We start from the raw sequence: 16,929 nt of genomic DNA on the forward strand, positions 1-16,929 counted from the left end.
TTATCACATTCGATTATGAGTGGTATCAATATCCCTTAGAAGAGTACAACTCCTCTCACCCCTACTTTGACAATATCACAATGGTACAACACCTAGTAGAGAAAGAGTTCATACATAAGGATGCATTACAAGACCACTTGATGAACACAATACATGACTATACTATTTTTATAAGGGGCTATTGTAGGATGACTCTATATTTAGTATAAAATGTGTTGAATATTAAGATCCCTCAAAAGGCCATGGAAAATAACACAGAAGATATTATGGATCCTTTATACAATAGGAACTAGATCTATGATTGGCCATTAATAAAAATAGAAATAGGAAAACATGAGAATGTACACATAAGTCATCAAGCTAGGCATATAGTCCAACTGAAAAAAGAAAGGAGAAAGAAACCTTTCAAAATGAATCTAGTTCCTTGGGCTATTCCCCTACAAGCCATAGCAAGGCCAATCAAAGGAAAATGTGTATTAGTTACTATTTCGACCTTCCTTGCTCAATCCCCAATAAGGTTAGAATTGGTAAACCAATATGAGAGTGAGGTTGAGTACTTTAGGGCTGATTAGGGCACTATCAAGGTTAGGCAAGTAACTCAAGCCCAAGTGCCAAAATAATAATAGGTATAGCCTGAACAAGTAGAGCCTCAAGCTGAGCCTAAAGCTCAAGAGCCTAAACAAGAGCCACAAGCACATACACAACCAAAATAGGTAGAGGAAGAGAAAGTAGAGGAGCAGAGGATACCACTATTAGAAATATGGATTACTAAGAGGGGGGTTGAATCAATAATCTACAAACTTTAGTCACCAAAAAGATATTATTTCTTAATTTAAACCATACATAAAAAGTAACAAAGTAATGTTGAATAGTAATAGTAACCATGCATAAAGATAACTCAAAAAAATTTGTTAACTAGGGAAATCTTGGCCAAGGGAAAACCTTGGTGGGAATGATACTCACTAGATAATATATTGATATATAAGCTCCTTATTAGAGGATGGATGCTATTAGGAGTAAATTAACAAATATAGAGAGTCCTTGTTAGGAGACTTTGAATCCATTTTAGGAGATTCCAACCCTATTAGAAGTTGTAGTACAATAGATGAAAGATGAGCCCACTGCCCAAACATGCACTTCCAATTACAAGAAGAGCTTGCTACCCAAACAAGTAATTAGAATTCTCCCTTAATTGATCTTTGATCCTCAATCTCAAATCACAAAATAGCTTTTACAAAACTTCACATATATCACTTTGACAAAATTTTCCATACAATTTCTTAACACAATTTATCCAAAAAAGCACACTTGAATTTGTAAGATGTCCTTTTCATTAATACCAGTCCTTTACACAAATTTTTGCTAGGTTATTTAGGACCATAATAAACTTTTCCAACTTAGAGTAAACATCTAGGATGTTGGCCCTAATTGGACATGTAATTATTTTATAAACAAAATAATTCCTTTCCTTTAATTACATTGTCTTGTTTCAGTGGAAAAACATAAATATCTATTTTCCATATAGTCTGTACTAACTTTTGAGGTTATACACATCATCATCAACATGTATATAATCTCCATATAACTTTACTAATCATAATATAACATCAACAGTTACAACCAAAACAATACACTTTTGTATACCAAATTCATACTTGGACAATTTTTTGAAAACCAAAAGCTAAGTATCTTTATTTCTAAGGTTTCTTGTAAGCATGTACATCATGTGTTTCCATAAATGAAAAAAATTATATATCTCCATTGATTAATTGTCAACAATCTCCCCCTTTGGCATTGATCGCAACAAAATAGGGAAAATTGGCTAAGTATCTAAAACTTAAAATAAATAACACATTCACATTACATCTATTGTAATTTGTCCATCTTACATATGCTCCCTCTTACAATATACTTTACAATATTATTTTCTCCTCTTTACTTGATTTACAATATTCTAATGTACTTCTCCCCCTTTGACATCAATGAAAAAGGTTAAGATGTCAAAAAATTGTCCAAAAATTGTCCAATTGTTGTCAAAATCTATGTAAAACATCTGCCTTAAACTAACAGTATCTTCATGCAATCATCAAAAAATTTCTTAAGAATTCTCATATTTTAGTCTACAAATCTTTGGCTAATTTAGTAGAGGTGAGAATTGCACATAGGGCATATGATGCAATCTCAACTACATTTAGGTTGGAGTATAAAAATTTAGAATAAGTGTCCTTGTCCTTGACACATTCCTCCAACCATTTCTCAATAATAGATATTTTCAAAGCAATAGACTCTCTAAAATCCTATACTATCTTCTAAATATGTTCCTTCCAATGTTCCAATTTCCTAATATTATTATGAATATTGTTCACTTATCCTTCAAAATCATCAACCTTACTAGCTAGATGTTGTAACTAGCTAGATATAGCTTCAAGCTCACTCATTTTTCCTTTGATCTAACTTTCAATGTCCTTAGTCAACTTATAAGATAAGGTAAACTTAATATACAATATATTTCCATCCTATTGACACTTTCAAAGCTCCTTGATACAAATATCAAGACTTATCGAATCATTCTTAATATTTTGACAAATGGTGCTAAACAAGTTAGCATCATGTGAGATTTGTACCTTAGTTTCCACAACATTCAAAAAATTTGTGAATTCTTCATTAAAAGACTTTAGCACTACATGTTCCCTTTGTTCTAGATATGCGTTTGCATATTGCAGTGCTACAATACTATGTAGTCTGTTAGTAACCTCCATCAAGGTTCTCTATAAGCTCTTTACTATTTTTTTCTTCTAGAAAAGCTTTCATAAAGATCAGATCAAGTCAATTTGATAATCATTGTCAGTTGTTAGGCTAGCAAGTGAAATCATAGTAGATGAACTAGAAGGTTTTGCCTCATCCTCCCTTTGCTTCTTTTTACTTGCCTCTTTGACTCTTCTTTCTTCTTCCTCTTTATTTTCTCTTTCCTTCCTTTCTTTTTCTCTCTTCTCTACCTCTTCCAATCTTTTCTTCTCATCTTCCTCTATTATCCTTCTTATTTCTTCTTTAGCTACTCTTTTCTTTTCTTCCCCTACTTTTCTTTTCATTTCATCTTCAAGAAAATTCTACTTGGCCTCTTCTATTTTCCTTTTCCCTTCATCTAGTAGCCTTTTCTCCTCTTCAATTTTCCTCAATTTATCTTCAATATCTTATGTATGAGGTTCATTATGTTTGGAACTTTCAAATGGTTTTGTATCATCAATATTAATGGTAACATTAATTTGATCTATCTGGATTGTGTCACTGCTCACTGACACTTCTAAGGTTCTGGGTGCTGGTGAAGATGCTTCTTTAGACTATATTATCATCTCGCTTATGGTTGTTTTAGTTTCACTTCTTATATTTTCCTTCTCACCCACCACAAATAAAATGGTCTTACTTTGTTTCTTAAGTAAAGTGCAAGATTGTTTAGTAATCTCTTGATTTCTTCTCCATCATCAATCTTACATATTATTCTTAAGATAGACTTCTGAAGTTCTGTCCTCTTCTCTAGCCGGTGCCTTCTTAATCTATCATAGAATTTATAGTTTATTGTGCCTTCCATATCCTTCAATTTTAAATATTGGCTATAATGTATCTCACAATAGAGATATCAATCTGATCTTTTTCAAAAAAAATTATACAAATCATAAGAGTTGTTCATCTGGACAAAGTTTCCTTCATTAGCATTAGCTAAATTTATCTTCTCTATCTTTGGCTTCAATGGTTGTTGAGCTTTTCCTTCTAACTGCTTAAAATTTATTACCTTCTTTATCTATTTGACTTCTTGTTCTTCTCCTTCTTCTTTGCAAGACTCAAAAATTGTCAACAATGTCTTTTGTCTCCTTCCTAGTCTAGTGGCTTGTTGCTTGATCCTTTTAGTCTTTGTGGCCACAACTTCTACTAATCTCTCAGATTTTCTCTTTGGTTCATTTGGCTAAACATCTGACACTACTACATAAGGAATTCTCTATTCTAAAGATGTCTCTACAATAGACACTAGCAAAGGTTGCATATTCAGTATACCTTGTTTCATGGTTTGTCTCACTACTTGTGACTTACTCTCAGTCATACCGGCCTCTGATAAAGCTTTCTTCATTATAGTTTCAATCTTCTTGTGAGATGCCTTCTCCAAGGATATCTGATGAGTTGATTGGGTAATCTCATCAGAAGTTCCAATTCTATATTCAACTTGATCATTCTCTAGTTTTAGTAGTAAAACAATGTATCCAATTGTTGTTTCATCACTCAATTCATAACCTAAGTGATCAAGAAATGTTTCTTGAGGTTCTACCACTTGAATGTAAGTATAATTTGTATCAACATGACACAAATTTCTTTCTTAAATCTATCTATAATTGCAGGTGCAATTTTGAATCTCTATCTCATTTCATTTTGAAATGGCTTCATTGTCAAGTTTCTACCATCCAATATCTTATCTATTAGATGTCTTCTACACACTTCTATGATCTCCTCCATTGTAAACCTATCATTGCTCATAATCTTTGTGACTAAAAAATATGGAAATCTTTTAAGCACATGGAAAAATAAATGATTAATCAGTGATTGAAATCTAAACACACCATTCTCAGTCCTCTTGATCTTTTCAAGGTTTTCAAGAAGTTACATTCTTAGAATTTCACTAAGATTAACTTGTTCCTTTTCAATACATATATTTTATGTTGCATAGATGAATCCAACTAACAATTCATAAATCTTTGAGCTTGCACATGTAGAGTAGGCAATGATTTTACTTAGGAATCTTACATTATCTTTCTTAATGGTGCTAATCATCATGGCCTTTCCATTATGTACTACTTTGGTATAGCTCTCAACTTTCTTTTTAACCATTTTCTCACTTATAGTTGCACTTCCTTGTTTATAAAGACCAGCTACCTCATGAATAAGGTTGGCTGAGATATGAATTATATTGTCTTGCATCCATGGTTTCCCATCATGTATTCTACTTAGTATGATTTGTGTCCACTCATCTATGTCTAATTCATGGTAGAAATGGTATTTGAATAGGTTTAGTTCCTTCAAGTTTGTCAAATCCTGATTTCATAGTCATATTATGATTGAAAACTAATTCCATATCCTTGTATATATACTCACTTCCAATAGATTCAAACTACTTGTTAATATAGCTTCCTACATCTCCCAAATAAACTACATTGTTCAACATAATGGATAATATTAAATTAGGGTTTCCCTCAATGGGTTTTACGAAAATAATCTTCAATTTTGGCCTCTCCTCACTCTCAACATTGTGAACTACTAATATATCCATGATTTTCTCAAATATGAACTATATGAAATAAATTTCTGTAGATAAATAATAGAATACCTTTTTCAAGAATAGTGTTTGCTTCAAAATCACCTTGAAAAGTTGCTTCTAAATGCTCTTTTCTTTTGATGTGATCAAAATGAAGTGAAAATCGAGTTTTTAATCCATTTATTCTATCAACTTAAACTTGAGTTAATTGTGTACTTTGCAAACACAAAAAAGTTGTTAATTATGTTTTGACATCAAATAACTGTTCAAGATCTTCTATCCAATCTATAGATGCTACTTGAGGCTTGACATAGCTTCCTTTCATCATGATAAAACTCCACAAAATTCTTAGCAAAAACACAGTTTTCATCTTTTGCTACATATTTAACTTTCTCTATAATAATAGTAACTTTTAATTCCTTTGTAACTATTTTAGATAAGCTCCAAATTAAAAGCAAGCTTAGATATAGTCTAAATTTATCTTGATACACCTTTTCCAACTTTGCTACCCATACCTCAATCTCTGAGTTAAGTTACAAACTCTAGTGCCATAAACAAACTTAATTCAACTTAATTGAATCAAACTCAATAACTAACTTCGATCTTCCTATCTCATTATCATCTAGATTTTCTTTTGAGATGTCTAATCCTTTTATAAATGCCTCTTTGAGTTCTTCTTGAACTTCACTAGCTACATTTCTTTGTTCCTCATTGCCTTTGTTAGTTCTAGAGTTCCTTTCATGGTTCCTTTTGTCATTTCTAAAATTTCTTCCATCATCCCTTTCATTTTTGAAGTTTCTTCCATTGTTCCTTCTATCTCTAAAGTTTATGTCCATAATTTAATACTTTTTCATATGTTTGAAGTTGTTTTATAACTAACATGCTAGTGTTTTGCTTCTACAATTATGTTGATCATCAAGTGCATGACAATTCCAAGCAATGTGTTCAAAGTTGTTATACTTATAACACATAATCTATCTTCTATCTTTATAAGGTCTTCCATCTCTCAATGTCCTTTCATTAGATCTTCTTCAATCTATAGGGTTAGTATTTATAGACATTCTACTATTCCTTCCATCATTATCATATTCCTACAATCAATTGCTTTATGACCCATACCATGAAAATTGTGACAATAAAGTCCTTAACATGATTAAATGACTTATTTGTATAATCTCTTTTCATACGACCTATTTCATTACATAAAAAATACTTCTCTAAATTCATACCTAGTTTCCTTAGGATATTCCACTTGCTTTGGTTCATCCAATATCTCAACTTCCTTGGTTTGTCCAAATTTTTTTAGGTTATTAGAAGATTGACTACAATCAATCTTATCATTAGATTTAACTTTTTCTTTCAAATCTGATCTAATCTCATGTTTCTTTGTAGACATGTTAAATAGACAACCAAGACTAGCCTTATCATAAGTAGGTCTCTATATTGACATTGAATCATAAAGCTTTTCATTACTAGAGTAAAGCTTCTCAAGTTGTTGCTTGCACTGATTTGATTCACCTTTCACAATAGTATTGTACTTATGAAGTTCATCATGATCTTCTTTCAATGTTTCAAATTCAAATGTCTTCTTTGCCAAATTTTCTCTAAGATCTAAATTCTTAGTCTTCAAATAAATTTCAATCTTGCTAGCAACATTCCTCAATGTAATCTTCAGATTGATAATCTTCAATTCATGCTTCAAGATCTTGTACTCTGCCTTCAGTTTTGAATAATCATCATCACTAGTTTTAGGTTTAGTAGATTCAACCTTGGATTTGAGATATTCAATTTTTTCTTCAGTTGTCCAAAGTATACTTTGGAGTCTTCATATATGTCCTTCAACTTATCTCTTTCTTTAGTAAGGACATCTATTTTTTCAAGTGCTTCTTCAAGGTTCTTCATCAACTATTCCATATCCATAGGGATCTTACTTAAGCTATTAAGCCTCTTCTAAGTAACTTTGCTCTGATACCAATTTTTAAAACTAGGGATTACTTGGGGGGGGTGAATTAGTAGTCTAAAAAACTTTAGTCACCAATTGAATATAATTTCTTATTTTAACCATACATAAAAACTAATAAAGTAATGTTGAATAGTAACTATAACCATACACAAAGATCACTCATAGGACCATTTTTTGCTAACTAGGGAAACTCTAGCCAAGCAAAAACCCCAATGGAGATGATACCCACTAGATAATATACTAATATATAAGTTAATTGTTAGAGTATGGACCCTCTTAGGATTCAATCAAAAAATTCAGTATAAAGAGTCCTTTTGAGGAGACTTTGAATCCCTATTACGAGATTCTAGCCCTATTAGGAGTTGTGTCAACCATATTAGGAGTTGTGGTAACCCTATTAGGATTTGTAGTATACTAGATACAAGATGAGCCCATTGCCCAAACATGCACTTCCAATTACAAGAAGATTTCACTACTTGAACAAGTAATCAAACTTCTTTCTTGATTGATCTTTGATCTTCAGCTCGATCTCATATCACAGAATAGGTTTTACAAATTTGCATAAAAGTTTGCATACAATTTCTCAACACAATTTCTTCAAAAGAACACACTTGAATTTTCAAGATGTCCTTTGCATAAATACCATGTCTTTACACAAATTGTTACTAGGTTGGCTAAGGCCATAATACACTTTTCCAACTTAGAGTAAACATCTAGGATTTCAGCCCTAATTGGACAAGTAATTATTTTGTAAACAAAATAATTCCTTTCCTTTAATTTGTCTATCTTGTTTCACTAGTAAAACATGAATATCTCTTTTCTATATAGTCCATACTGACTTCCAAGGTTATACACATAATCATCAACATTTATAAAATCTCCATCTAACTTTGCTAGTCATAATATGACATCAGCAACAAGTTACAAACAAAAAATACACTGTCATATATCAAATTCATACTTAGACAATTTTCTAAGTACCAAAAGCTAAGTATTTTTATTTTTGAGATTTCCTATAAGCATGTACATCATGTGTTGCCATAAATGAAAAAAATTACATATCTCTATTAGCCAATTTTTAACAACCACTAGTGGCAAAACAAGAGGAAAGGAAAAGGTTAAATCAATTGTGGTAAGAAAATGGAGGAGGAGATTAAAGGATAAAAACACTCCATCCCCATAATTGCCTATAACAATATAAAAAGTGGTGGTAGAAGAAGATGAAGTGGAGAAAATTGAATTTATCCCCTTAAAAAAAAGAACCCACTTGGCTAGGGCCATAGAGGAAGAGAGGAGAAGAAACTCCATAGTGACACCTCCATTTTCTCTAAGGGATCCTATCCAGGTATCAACATTAGAAGATGAGAAAAATAATAAATAGATGATATGAAAGGGAAATAAATTTATTTCTTTAACCTCTCTAACTTTGACTTCATTCTAGTAGGCACTAAAATGTTGGGAGAGAAAATAAGAGATACTCCCATGAGTGAACCCTTAGAAGAGTACTGGAATCAAATGCTACCTCTACCTCAAGGACCCATGGGTGTTCCAACACCACCATCTCAAGAATTATCATTTATGGAAAAGGGATTAGTAATTTCACTTCCTCAAGCTACAAAAAAGAAGAACAAGTGACAAAGGAAGTGTAACCCCAATAGTTTCATATCAATGAAGTATCTAAGGAGGGGGAAATAATTGAAAAGCATCATCAAACTCCTCATAATACAAAGGCTAGGACCTTAGCCCAACTAGATACAAAGACTCAAACTATGGATCTTTCTCAATTAGAAAAGACTCCAAAGAAGATTGATAAGGGGAAGGAGTTGTTGGAATGTTCAAAATGGGAAGAGTACTTCTAAGATGGGGGATTGGGGGGGTGAATCAGAAGTACCACACTTTGACCTTTTCTACTCATTTAAAACATTTAATTGAAAATAAAATGCATGCATGTAAACATATTAAATAAACATATAATAAACACATGCATCAACACACATAACACTAGATTTGGTAACCCAAAAAACCTCTAAGAATAAGAAGGTAAAACTAGGTTGGGGATGATAACACAAAAATCACTTGAACAATAATTGTATGACCACTTCTAATGGTCTACCCTGTGAAAGGCCTGCCCTGTTAAAGGCTTTACACTGTGTCAATAGTGACCTAGTTAAAAGATTTAAAAACATTTTACATGAAGTCTCACCATGTTAAAGAATTTACAATAGGCTATTAAACCCACCTAATTCAATAGGATTTCCAATCACCTTTTCCAAAGGTTCTCCCACCTAGCTATTAAGCTAACCTATCAATATAATATTTCCAACATCTAATACAATGGCAAGAAAGTATTAGAACAATTAACCTAACAATATGCAATATTTATTTGTTAGATTCAGGCATTTGATCTACTCTTTGTGATGTGACCCTTGCTTGATTTGATCTTTGTTCTTATCCCTTTTCCTATTTTGATCAATTGAATGTGTAATTGCTACTCAACTCTCTAAGTCTATGATGCCCTTGTTGTTTTCCCTGTTCTACAATTTGTTATCTACTTAGCAACTTCCTTCTAACTTCTCTTCAACAACATAAAATCATGGGTCTAAGCCTCCTTATAAAGATTTTGTAGAATTAGGGTTAGGTATGGATCTAGGATCTATATTGAATCTTGAATTCCTGCTCATTCCTTGCACTTTTCTCATTGCTTGCATGTCTTCTCCATTTTTCTGATTGGTTGCATGTTGATTGCATAGGAAATATAAAAGATTCATTCTTATCCTTTCTTCCCTTTGAAATATTTTTATGTCAGCTCCAAAAATGATTTTGATGAATTAAAAAATAGCAGCACAAAGAATAAAAAAGACAGAGCTTAAAAATAGAGCAGCAAAAATCAAACATATCAAAGAGCTATAAAGTTTCTTCATGTTATTATAGCTGAGAGGAATGCTCTATTTATAGAGCTCATACATATTTCTAGAGGGTTCTTGAGAAGCTTCAAGAAAGGAAGCACTCTAGAGATTTCTACATAATTTTAAATTCAAATTTTGCACAAAGAGAGAGGCTCCAAGAAGCAAGTAGAAAGTTCTGGACTATGCATTAAATGCCCAGCTACTATAATAAACATTATTTTTAACACCCCCCCATAATGTTTATTTGGAGAGAGTAGTAACATCTTTGAGCTGCAATAGATCTCTAAATTTTGTAGATTTTACGATAGACAATGCTTTTGTAAATATATCAGCAAGTTGATCTTCTGTTCCGCAAAATTGAAGCTCCACCTCTTGTCTTTCAATTAGATCTCGAACAAAATGATGATGCACTTCTATATGCTTGGACCTTGCATGATATACCAGATTTTTTGCTAGCTTGATAGTACTTTGATTATCACAAAATATTGTTGTTGGAGAGTCTTGTGGATGATGCAATTCTTCAAGTAACCTCCTAAGCCATAATGCTTCTTGAGACGCCTTTGATAAACCAATATATTCAGCTTCTATAGATGAGAGTGACACTGTTGATTGCTTCTTGCTACTCCACGAAATCGGTCCCGATCCAAGATGGAAGATATATCCTGAAGTTGACTTTCTATCATCAATGTCACCTGCATAATCAGAATCTGTATATCCAACTAAAGTAGGTTCTCCTCCATATTTGTATTCAATGCCAAGCTGGTAAGTACCCTTAATATATCTTAATATTCTTTTAGCCACTTTTCAGTGTTCAATGTGTGGATCTGCCATGTATCTCGATACAATACCAACTGCATATGCAATATCTGGTCTAGTTATAGTAAGATACAAAAGATTTCCAACAAGCTGCCTATATAATTTTCCATCCACTTTCTTTTGAGTAGAGTTAGCACCTAACTTTACTCCTATTTCACATGGTGTATTACATGGTTTACAATCACTCATATTGAATTTTTTAAGTACATCAAGAGCATATTTAGTTTGAGAGAGCATGATTCTTCCTTCTTCTTGCCATACTTGCATACCCAAAAAATAGTGCATTAGTCCTAAATCAGTTATTTCGAAAGCTTGTTTGAGTTGATTTTTAGTTATCTCAATATCATGTGTGTGATTTCCTGTAATAATCAAGTCATCCACATACAATACAATGATAACAACCTTATTATCACAATATTTTACATACACATCTGGATCAGCATTACTTCTTTTAAATCCAACTTCTAGGAAGTACTTATTAATTTTTGAGTACCATTCCCTTGGTGCTTGTTTGAGACCATAGAGTGATTTTCTTAATCTACACACCAAATTCTCTTCTCCATACTTAATAAATCCTGGTGGTTGTTGCATATAAATTTCTTCTTTTAAGTCACCATGCAAAAATGCACTTTTTACATCCATTTGAAAAATTTTCCAACCAAACTTTGCAGCTAAAGCAACTATTGTACGAATGGAAGTCATCTTAGCTACTGGAGCAAAGGTTTCAGTATAGTCTATACCTTCTTATTGTGAGAAACCTTTAGCCACTAACCTTGCTTTGTATTTTTCAATAGCTCCATCTGATGTGAATTTGGTTCTATAGGTCCACTTGCAACCAACCACATTTTTGCCTTCTGGAAGTGTTGTTAGTTCCCATGTTCCATTCTTCATCAAAGAATTGTATTCTTCTTGCATAGCTGCTTCCCATTCTTCTTTTCCTTTTGCTTCTTCATATGTGTTTGGAGTGTCAACCTGCATCACCTTAGTCATAAGAGCATAGTTAGCAAATATATATCTAGGACCTTCTTGATAAATTTCTTTGATGCTTCTAAATTTCTTTGGATTTTCATTATCACTTTCTTGAGTCTCATCCCATGTAGTGGTTTGCACACCTTGACTTTGACTATTGGTAGAAGTAGAATTTTCTTCATCAATCAAAATTGGAAAGAAAGATAATGTTGGAGAATTATCATTCTTAACATCTTTCTCAAACCATACATTTCTTTTAATATAGATTTCATTAGTTCTAGGATTGTATAACCTATATCCTTTCGATTCCTCATTATATCCAACCATTGTGCACTTCTCGCTTTTCCTTTCAAGTTTACTCCTCCTTTCATTAGGAATGTGAGCATATGCTTTACAACCAAAAATTCTAAAATGAGATACTGTAGGCTTTCTTCCACTCCATGCCTCTTCTGGTGTTATGTTCAAAACTGCCTTAGTAGGTGTTCTATTCAAGATATATACGGCAGTATGAACTGCTTCAGCCCAAAATTTAGCTTCTAGATTTCTAGAATGAAGCATGCACCTAGCCATTTCTATTATAGTTCTATTTTTCCTTTCAGCAACACCATTTTTTTGGGGTGAATAAGAGACAGTTGATTCCTTTTTAATGCCATGTTCTTTACAAAAATCTAAAAGAGCTTTATTCATGTATTCAGTCCCTCTATCAGTTCTTAGTATCTTTAAGTACTTTCCACTTTGTTTTTCAGTCAAAGCTTTAAACTCTTTAAACTTTTGAAACACTTCATCTTACTTTTGTAGAAAATACACCCAAATTCTTCTACTATAATCATCTATAAAAGTGAGGGCATACCTTGATCCTCCAATTGATGATGTTTTGAAAGGACCCATTACATCACTATGGACTAAATGTAGAGGAGTTTTTGCTCTCCATGATTTACCTTGAGGGAAACTTTCCACATGTTGTTTTCCCATTGCACATCCTTCACACACCTTAGGGCTTAATGATATCTTTGGCAGCCCATGCACCATTTGTAATTTCTCCATAAGCTTGAGACTTTGAAAATTGATGTGCCCCAAACGCTCATGCCATAACCTGCTCATATCATCATATTGAGCAATAGCACACATATGTTTATCTCCACATTTAGAAGTAAATTCTTGAAATTTATATAATCCATTCTCCATTTTACCAATTTCAATGACTCTATAATTATCATTGACATCCTTGATTAAGCACTTATCATTGTAGAATTCTATTTTATGTCCTTGACTTGCAATTTGAGATACTGAAAGCAGATTTGTTTTTAATTCAGGGACTAATTTCACATTTTTGAACAAACCATTATCAATTTTGACATTACCAGTCCCTTTAACTTCTAAAGCACTATTATCCCCCAAATATATTTTCTCTATATTATTTTCACTTATTGATTCAAATTGATTCTCATTATGAGACATGTGTTGTGTAGCACCAGAATCAATAACCCAATCTTCTTTGAAAGTATTATTTTCTTTAAGTGCAACACAAAATGCATTTCTTTTAGAATCTCCTAATTTTGGATAATTATTTACTTTCTTTTCTACATCTCTTTTCTTCTTGAAACATTCATTTGACTTATGACCCGTTTTACCACAATAATGACATTTCCATTTACTTCTATTATGATCTATATATGAAATACTCTTATTTTCATTCTTCCAATTTCTTTCTTTAGATTCATTTTCTTGTGACTTCTTATAATATTGTTTTCCTTTCATTAAAAATGCTTGAGATTCACCATCAAATGATTCTTTTTCTTTAACTTGTCTTTTCTCTTCTTGAACCAACTTAGCACACAATTCTTCTGATTTAATACTTTTTAATTTATCTGCAGTATCTAAACCCCTTATAAATGATTGATAAGATCCTGGAAGACTTTGTAATATAATTTGCACAAAATCTTTATCATCTATATCTTTTCCAAGAGAAGCAAGCTCATTTTTCTTTTCCTTTAACTTACTTAAATGTGGGACTATCTCTTGTGAGCTTGATAATTTCAAATTGTATAATTCAGTTGTGAGAGATAAGATCCATACATCACCTGAATTTTGATATAAATCTTTCAAAATCTCCCAAACTTTGACTCCACTTCTCTCATTACGAACTTCTGGAAAAACTTCTTCTGAAAGTGTAAGCTTGATTAGTGTTGCTGCTCTGATACCATGATGAATTAAAAAATAGCAGCACAAAGAATAAAAAAGACAGAGCTTAAAAATAGAGCAGCAAAACTCAAACATATCAAAGAGCTATAAAGTTTCTTCATGTTATTACAGCTGAGAGGAATGCTCTATTTATAGAGCTCATACATATTTCTAGAGGGTTCTTGAGAAGCTTCAAGAAAGGAAGCACTCTAGAGATTTCTACATAATTTTAAATTCAAATTTTGCACAAAGAGAGAGGCTCCAAGAAGCAAGTAGAAAGTTCTGGACTGTGCATTAAATGCCCAACTACTATAATAAACATTATTTTTAACAGATTTACATCTGAGTTTATGAGGGCACAAACTCATATGTTAATTCTATGTTACTTGGCACATGCTGGACTACTGGTGCTCGGCACATATACCATCCTAGTTTGCTCGATATCTATTGCATTTTGTCTTGCTTGGTACACCTATGATTCTGGCTCACTTGGCATATGAAGCACTCTAACTTGCTTGGCATTAATTGTGACTTGGCACCTATATGTCACTACGCATCTATTGCTTACTCGACACCTATTGAAAGACTAGCTCAACACATACTATATCACAACATACATAGTGTACTTCTCATGTATAGTGAAATTGGTTAAGTGTGTTAACACTCAAATGTCAAAACTATTATGAGACCAACAATCTCCCCCTTTGACATGAGTGTCAAAAACACTTAACTATACATTATTAAATTGACCTTATGAGTACATTTCTCATTCTGCTTGGCATGTATGTGAAATTTCAAGATTTGTTCAAAAATTTTGTAAGGAACAATATACCTTATAACTCCCCTTGAGTTGATTGTGCCTTATTCATTCTTGAAAAAAAAATTATATGCTGATGTGCTTGATAATCTTTGTTGTTTTCCTTGTAACTATATTTTGTACCTATGTTATTTATCTAATCTATCAAAGCTATGGAATTCCTGCATTTTGTATCAGATATTATATGGAATAGAGCTATCTTCCATATGATTGCCAAAATTTTGTATCTCCCCCTCACTTTATCAAAATTTTGTATCTCCCCCTTTTGGCTATCTACAAACTTTCCTTTTTATTCTCAAAATGAATGTAATCAAAATTTATAGTATTGTCCCTTTTAGTTATACCTTCATCAAAATATTATATATCCCTTATATCTTCCCGAAAAAACATATATCTCCCCCTTTTTGACACTAATGAAAAAGGGTTCTAAGGAGTAATACCATACTTAGCCAAAATGTTACTATTTACCTCCATTATTATTTTTAGAGCTACATCCCAATTCTCCAAATCAATGTCTAGTGATTTGTGCTAGATGGTAGTCTCTACAGCAAGGTGTATTATTCCATCAAGTGTAGAAAGATTAGGATCTTTCTGTAGAACTATTTTTCCATATACTTGCTCCTTGTGGAGGCCTTCCAAATGTGGGGTGATAGAGGATTGAATTTGCATCAATTTAGCCTTTATAGTGGCTTCCTCTATTTTTAGTACAGCTAACTCCCTTTGAGTGTGAAGTGATTGTGAAAAATGCTTCTCACTTTGTGCTGGATTTAAGGGTAATTGCATGCTAGAAATTTTAAGATTTTTCTCCAAGCTCAATATACATTGGCTAGTCTCTTGTGTGAAGTTGGAAAAGTCACACAATTTGTTGTACAATGAGAAAGTGTTCTTAAGTACAATTTTAACTTTTTCAAGTTTCTTAGCCAAATCTACTTGTGCTAGTGCTATATCACCTGATATCTTTTCATTTACCTTCCCTTTAAATTTTCTTTCTAACCATTCCATGAGTTTAGCATTAGTATCCTGGTCTTCATTGGTCACCTGGTCAACTATATGTGATAGTTGCTCCATTATGGCTTTTGATTCATCTGGTGACTGCAAGCTAAATGTATCCATAAAGATGTCCTTAATTTCATTCAATGTTTTCTTTTCTTTGTACTCTTTTCTGAGTATCTCATACCTTTTTCTCCTATCCAATGCATTTTGCATCTCAGTTATCTTCTCTACAGTTATGGTCTTGGAGTCATAAGGAGGTATAATAATCTCTTCATCTAGCTTAGGATATCCATAGTGAAGTATACTAGCAACTTTTATAGAGCTCGAGCCTAATGTTTGGACTTGCAATGATATCATTCCAATGCTCAACTTTTGAAGAATTTGTGTACGAGTGCCAATTTTTGGTAATTCAATCAATGTCTAGATTATAGCTTGCTTCTCATGTATTGTTTCCTCCTTTTCCTCTTTTGATTTACCTTGATCAATCAAAATTTTTGGGGGTGTACCTATTATCTATACTATGGGATCAAATGAAGAAGTATGTCTTGTTGTTCTTATGTCTTCCCCTTTTTCTACACTCGACATCTAAACAGTATCACTTGTTTCACTTGGTGGAGGTGGTGGTGGAAGCATCAAAATTTTAGTGCAAGTAGCTATATAGGTAAAAGGTGGTTCCTTTGGTTTCACCTTTTCTCTTTGTGGATCTACTACTACCTTTTTTATCTCATCAACACTCACCAATATAGGGTTTGTGCATAACTGTGCCTATAAAGTAGATTGGTGAAGGATCTTGGAGAGATCCTCTGCAGTTAGAGGATTAATATTTTGACATGATTTGTTAGTAATAGCCTTCACTATTATAGTTTCTACAGGTGTAATGGCTACATGAGGAGGACTAGGAGGTGGCATTTTTATGTCTTGCACACTTTGTTCCTCTTTTTGCTCTTGTTTTTTAGTTATTGCCATGTCTTCTCCCTTAGTTGATTCC

The 16,929-nt window shown here is 32.6% G+C and overlaps 1 long non-coding RNA gene across 1 annotated transcript; it reads right to left on the reverse strand.

The window, feature by feature from the left end:
• Positions 1-11,427: 11,427 nt before the first annotated feature.
• LOC149573535 (uncharacterized) lies at positions 11,428-14,130 on the reverse strand. The gene is made up of 2 exons (XR_016359656.1): positions 14,032-14,130; positions 11,428-11,953 (listed from the first exon to the last, which is right to left on the reverse strand). It is a non-coding gene; the product is annotated as an uncharacterized LOC149573535 (long non-coding RNA).
• Positions 14,131-16,929: the final 2,799 nt, after the last annotated feature.

The sequence above is a fragment of the Cupressus sempervirens genome, chromosome 2, assembly GCF_028749045.1.
Source record: "Cupressus sempervirens isolate cs-2001-9-10 chromosome 2, ASM2874904v1, whole genome shotgun sequence".
NCBI lineage: Eukaryota > Viridiplantae > Streptophyta > Pinopsida > Cupressales > Cupressaceae > Cupressus > Cupressus sempervirens.